The sequence below is a fragment of the Amphiura filiformis genome, chromosome 20, assembly GCF_039555335.1.
Source record: "Amphiura filiformis chromosome 20, Afil_fr2py, whole genome shotgun sequence".
NCBI classification, from domain to species: Eukaryota; Metazoa; Echinodermata; class Ophiuroidea; order Amphilepidida; family Amphiuridae; genus Amphiura; species Amphiura filiformis.
Window position 1 is genome coordinate 58,620,910 of NC_092647.1, and position 7,336 is coordinate 58,628,245.

The following is a 7,336-nucleotide window of genomic DNA, read 5'->3' on the forward strand; positions in this document are numbered from 1 at the left end:
TTGCCGCCCCTGTTTTTGCCGCCCCTTCTTCTTCCGCCGCCCCTTCGTTTTGGTCGCCCCCTGCTTTGACCCCGGGGGGCTGCCCCCCAAAAAAAAAATACGCGCATGTAAAATGCACACCAGCTTGTGCCCAACAGATCTGAAAGCACTGCTACCAATGCCATTTTTTTGTAAGTCCGTGCCTTGCCATGCTCTCACAGTGCCAGTTTCTATATACCCATATTTATACACCGTCATACATACACACCCCAGTTCACGTTTGGCATGTTTGGAATAAACATTTTGGATTTTTTGTTTGACAAAACCAAGTGAATACTCACTACAATATTTCGTCCTACTCGTCGGAGGACTTCATCAGGTATGACTGATATGGTCATCTGATCCACTTTCCCGGCAAACAAGTTTGAGTGATTTCCGGTTTTCCTTAGTCTCTTTTGCAGACTTCAGTAGTGGATCATAGACGTGACTTAAGAGGTATGTGCCCTCCTCTCTGTTTAGGGTCTTGGTGCCCCGTCTCCTTATTTCCATTGCTTCCCGCACTTCTCTAGACCTTTTATCGTGTTCCCGTCCAAGGATCTTAGATTCTTCCCAGTCTCTATAACATGGTTTGCCCGTGCAACGTGATCTGAAATTGCTGATTTTGTTTGTTCCATTTCGGATGTCTTTCGTTCAGAGCGGGTGTACTTTTTCTCACTCGCCTTTTTGACTTCTGCCTGGTGTTCAGCTCGGGGCACCAAGACCGTAAACAGAGAGGAGGGCACATACCTCTTAAGTCACGTCTATGATCCACTACTGAAGTCTGCAAAAGAGACTAAGGAAAACCGGAAATCACTCAAACTTGTTTGCCGGGAAAGTGGATCAGATGACCATATCAGTCATACCTGATGAAGTCCTCCGACGAGTAGGACGAAATATTGTAGTGAGTATTCACTTGGTTTTGTCAAACAAAAAATCCAAAATGTTTATTTACTGAACAAACCTGATGAATCTATTCAATGATGTTTGGAATAGTACCAGATGGAGTAGTCGGAGACAGATCTGACAATGGCGCACCATCCTTCAAGTGCTTTAAATATGAATAGACCAAGTCTCTGCTTATATTTCACGTGTCTGATGCTTTACTGTACCCCTTCACTCTTGTTGTTAAGCTACTGTGAACCACTGATTGGCCTATGTGGTTAGTTTGGTTTATAGAATAAACCATACTTGATTGAGAGAAAGTACTAAATTTGTACCTATTACGGTTTCGTGACACCCCTGTTCCAAATGCGACCAAGCCAGGGCGGCCCGGTGAAGCAAAATGTGCATTGGAATAACACGGGAGTTTGGATAGATGGTAGGATTTCTTTCTCATACAAATGTATGGCCCGGGTTGAAAATTCATATATTCTGAAAAGAATAAGTAATTGAAACATAGAGCTAGAGCAAGTACTAAAATCATAGCTTTTATAATTTTTGATATAATTTTATATAACGCTAACTAGTTCATTTCCTATATCTACAACACAGCGCTACCAATAGGGGTCAATTGCCTTCTGTGAGTGCCCCTCTGTTGTGTGCATACATGTAGGCAACAATAACTGCATGATGCCCCCTCATCACTAACTAGCTGCTTTTTGATCTTTTTTGGACGTTCCAACTCAAGAGGGCCAATGACTGCGGGCTCACTGGCTTCCGATTTTTGCATAAATTATTTCTAAGAGCGCATGCCACACAGTGTCATCGCCCCGATATCTTCATGGCAGAAATCGCCATGGTAGGTTGAATCCACCGCCACGTATGGCCATTTTTTTGTTCCGACCTGTTTAATAGTTTTGAGATACATAATGGGCCGAAGGACATCTGACTAAGGCTACTGACAATAGCCCGGTGACTAACCTCACTGTAAGTGAGCACTATGCCATAGTTCATCTGCTTTTAGACTACCTCCACGATTGGCCTACACTGCACTATATTTCGGCACATATAAAATCAGATTTTTGTCAAGTTTTTGAGTTCAAGACGCAAGCTTCTTTCTCAAGATGCTAGCTAACGACTATCGTATCCGTTGAACATATATATTCAAGTGCAAGGAACCAAATCTGGATGAAATCATTTACGGGAGATATTCATCATTTTCTACCCCGGTATCCAAAGATTTTCGTCTAAATATCAAATCGTGCATGCATAGCACATTCACCGTTCACGTGTATCGATCCCGGGTATTGATTTTAGTATCTCTGCAGTACCAAGTAATTATTAACCACTGTAATTATTAGCCAGGCGATGTCGGTGTGCATGGGTGCACGATACTAAATCCTTCCGCATTTTGGTGTAACCCTTCATAGTTCCGGTAAAAAATAGCGCTATGCGAAATATATCGGCGTCCCGAGAGAACCAACTTTGAGTGACTCTTGGTTGTTTTGATAAAAACGATAGAATACGAGCTCAACATTACAAATCTGTTCAGAAAATGTTCCGAATCGAATGTGCATGGGTAATAGGCCCTCGGAACAATATCATGGCCGGAACTGGTAATGTGGTAAGGAAGCGAGACACACCGACATCGCCCGGTTAATAATTACATTTAGTACAGCAGAGACACTGAAATGAATACCCGGGATCGATACACGTGAATGTGCTATGCACGATTTGATATTCAGACGATAACTCTTTGGATACCGGGGTAGAAAATGATGAATATCTCCCGTAATTGATTAGTCTAAAGAAGCCAGATTTGTTCCTTGCACTTGAATATATGTGTTCAATGGATATGATAGTCGTTAGCTAGCGCCTGAAGAAGCGTGCGTCTTGAACTCAAAAACTGACAAAAATATTCTGATTTTATATGTATAGGCTAGCTGCACTCACTCGTGGACATGTGGTGGAGGCAGTCTAAAAGCAGATGACCCATGGCGTAAGCTCGTATACATGCTCACTCACACACAGAGAGGTCAATTACCAGGCTATTGTCAGTAGCCTTGGTCGGATGTCCCTCGGCTCATTATGCGTCTCAAAACTATTAAACAGGTCGGAACAAAATGGCCATATGTGGCTGTGGATTCAACCTTCCATGGCGATTTCTGCCATGAAGATATCGGGGGCTCGGGGCGATGACACTACACTGTGCAAGAGTTCCTGCTTGCCTTCCACTTGGGACGTTAAGCAGAAGAGAGAAGAAGAAGAAGAAGAAGAAGGAGTGTCGGCTGAAATTCGGAATGGCGCTGTTCAGGAGTTCGTATCTCTCAAGTTTGTCTTAACTTGTCCCAAAAAAATCAAATTTAAATAAAAGTTTAATCTTTATTTAAGGTGGTACGAAAGGCAAAATCAAGTTGCTCTGATTGAGATTAAAATAGACTTGTTGCAGAGAGATATGCAAAATAATCTTAATTCCAAAATTTGAGCCAAATCGGACAAACGGTTTTTGAGCTATTGCTGTTGAAAGATTCTTTGTATTCTAGTGTTTTTGCCAATATATTGATGAAGTTAATGAGGAAAATTGGCAAAATGTGCTCATTAATATTAATTTTTGCCAATATTTTCCCAATATTTTATGAATAAACCTTCATACTACTTTTACCTTTAAAATTTTGACCTGAAACTTTGCCAATGTGCCTCTATGACCTAAACCTTTAACATGTGATTTTCCGCCCATCTAATTTGCATATTTGCATAATTAATTAGCTTTAAGTATAATGCTAATTAATTATGCAAATATGCAAATTAGATGGGCGGGAAAATCACATGTTAATGTTTTAGGCCATAGAAACACATTGGCAGAGTTTCATGTCAAAATCATATAAAATAAAAGTAGTATGAAGGTTTATTCATAAGATATTGGTATAATATTGGCAAGCATGAATATTCATGAGCACATTATGCCAATTTTCCTCATTAACTTCATCAATATATTGGCAAAAACAATAGAATACAAAGAAACTAAAAACATGTATATCTTGACAACCATATGTCCGATTTCCTTCAAACAAAACCTATTTTGCTCAGTGTATTTAGCTTAACTTATTCAATCTATTCAAATGGTTCTAAATTCAGTTTCTGTTTTCCAGAAACATCGTTTCGAACCCCCTTAAGACGTTGGTTCGATCAAAATAAGGCACGGATCTAGTCAACTCGACCCAATCTTATCTCGGCCCTAACCAAGTTGGCCCGTTTTCCCCCTTCTATGAAATAATAATTATTTTATTTATCCATTTTTCTTGGGATCCAAGATACGATGTAAGTATATTATAATAGTATTTTACTTTGACTAACGTTAATGCCTACTTTCTCTTTGTGGATATACATTTAATACATTTAATTTAAACAGGGCAGCTATGCCTTCATTGATATTTTTATCTGGATGTATCTAGATTGACGGATAAAAATCAACGCGAGAAAAAAACTAGGTATGATGTTACCCCCTGTTACCTCTCTCTCTCACTCTCTCTCTTCCTCCGAGGCTCTCTCTTTCTCTCTTCCTTCCTTTTTTTCTTCCCCCAGTCTCTCTCCCATCGCCAGGGTTCGAACCTGCAAACTCACCAGCCGAACAACGCCTTATCAGCTCTTATCGGCCAACTTGACTGCCGATGACAAAGGTTTAACACTCAATTTGAAATAAAATCAAGGATCAAATGCCTATTACCCATGGCTCAAACACGGTACTTTTTGGACTCAGAAGTAAGAAACTTTTGCAAAATGAAGACCTAATTGAGCGATTTGGTGGACCATTGGGCACTATTAGTGTGTTAAACGTAACATTTTAGTTTGAAAAAGCCGAAAATTTGTGAAATGAGCGGTCCATGAAGCCTTTCGCACTTTTCCCTATTATTGTAGGCCGAGTGGCCGACATGTGTTAAACATAGGGTCTAGTACGCAGGGCCTAGGGGTGTATGGGGGACTGGGGGACATGTTGGAAAAATGATTGTGTAAAACGAAGGTCAAATTGAATCCATGCACTTGGTGTATCTTTTAACACGGCAAAAGGGAGGTGACCTGATATATTTGGAAAATCGAATTCTTTAAAACTTATGTAGGCCTATAACATAAAATGTCGTCCCTTTCAAGCATTCATGCAAAACAAGCACGCAAAATGTTCCTTGTAAATATGACTATCATATCATTTATATGTATACAGCTTGATACTGGTAGTAGTCTACAGTGTTTTTATTGATGGTCACCATCATGATTCTGTAATAAACTGCTATCAAATAAAAGATCCTATTTTTCTCAGTAACATATTGAAATTAAGAGTTCTAAATCGGTGTATTTCCGAAGATAATCATCAAAAACTGTTGAATTAGTCTCAAACGTGGTATACCACAATTGAGACTGACAGTTTTTTGATGGTTTCTTCAAAACTATACCGATTTGGTACGCTGAATTCAATATGTTAATGAGAAAAATATGAGCTTTTAGTTTATATCAAAACTTGTCACACAAGTAAATGAGAGCGTGTCCGCTTCATTAATTACTTACGTCAAAGCCCGCTGCCTTGAAAATTAATTTCGCTTCAAATGGGGGAAGAACACGTACGAGCCGGAAATTTACCCACACAATTTCTCTTTTTTAGGAGAAAATACGCATAAAAAATTGCAACGAGTGTCAACTTGTAATGTAATAATTATTCTCTTCGAATAAAGATAAACTTGTTCAATAGACCTGACCTTTATTGGTCGGATAGGCCTATGATAATGGTATATACTGACTATAGCCTATAGTGGTAACAAACTGTGACGGGCCCTGGATATCGGCGACCATGCTTTTAGGACGAGGACCCGCCTTCAAGCAATGCCTAAAATAATTGCAGGCCTAGGCCTATAGGAGGACCTATTTCCGATCGACCCGACTGTGCTGTTTTTTAGGCATGGGCCTTAGTAGGCTACGTGCAATTTAATTTTTTCCCCGCGTTTCTCTTCTCCTTCCTTTTCCCCCTGTCTCTTTTCTTCTCTCTAGTTCCTCTTTTTTTGGGGGGGGGGGGCACCATCCCACCCTAATCCGCGCCTGCGTGATTCAATTAGCCAATCATGCACCCCGCTTCCGTACACCATAGCTGCACCAAATGTGACCGCTGAAGAACCGTGCTGAAAATTATAGCGTATACTTTTCAAGTTCAATTTAACTTTTTGGCAATTTTCATTAAATTTCGCTCCCCTTAAAAGTTACCTAGTTCCCCCCTAGAAAAACAATCCTAGCTACATGTAGGCCTACGCCCACTGCTCCCGATGGATTTTGGCATATTGCACGTACGATGCAGATTGGTGCTGATATTTATGGACGTGTTAGAATGGGTCGAGTTCTTTGAAGCATTTTCGGCACCACGTTGAGCAGGTTATGAATATTAATGAGATTGTGTAAGACAGTAAGAGCCTCTGTGTTGAGTTTACTATCTGCACAATGTGGCCAATTTGTGTAAGACCCTATATTAATTTTTATATTGGAGTTACTTCGTTTATTTATTTATTGATTTATTTTAGTTAATACTGTATACTAACGGAAATGATTAAGATAATAAATAATCTAAAAAAAATAAACAAAATTTGAATACAAAAATTTTGTAAAAAAGTTATTAAAGGCCCATTCAGTGATCCCAGCGCAAGTGTAAAACAAATAAAATTCTTTATAAATTGTTTAAAAGTGAAGGATAAGTCATTCCAATTGTCATTTGGTATTTTTGAAATGAAAAGTTTGGCAAAAAACAAAGAAAACAGCAGTAGGGCCTATTGACGAATTTGAAGCCCCATCCATTCAAATACATGCAGCTAATAGTTGTCAGTATATAAATTACAGATTCATGTAAATGCACCTGTTTTGTCTTAATTAAATACACGGATTTCTGCTGGACCTTAGCACATCTATGACAATGAAGCTCAATGACCAAGATACCAAAATCTGAATTTTGATGACAATCGTCCGGATGAGCAAATCAATTTTCAGTGAATTGAGTGATTGAGCGAGTGAGTGAGGAAGTGATTGATTGTTTTGGATGCAAGACTAGTTCGAATAAATAAATAAATATTTAAAGCAAACAACGAGGGGTTGTGCAATAATTACACGTGAATTACAAGAAATGAAAGAAAGAAAGAAAAACGTTTAATAGTGAAACAAGGCCCAATGGAACGGAAATAACCCAAATATTTTGTCTCTGTTTTTTTTATTTTGTATAAAACAACGCTTAAAATTGTTTTATGGTCCTAACTTTCTTTTTCAAATCCGAAACGGCTCTAATTTTATATTTCAATAAAAAAGACAAGTGTCGACATTGAGCCAGCGTTTCGTTATTTATAAAATGGTGCATGACGTCACTTCATTAATATTAATAACCTGCTCTACGTGGTGCCGAAAAGTGCTTCCCGTTTGT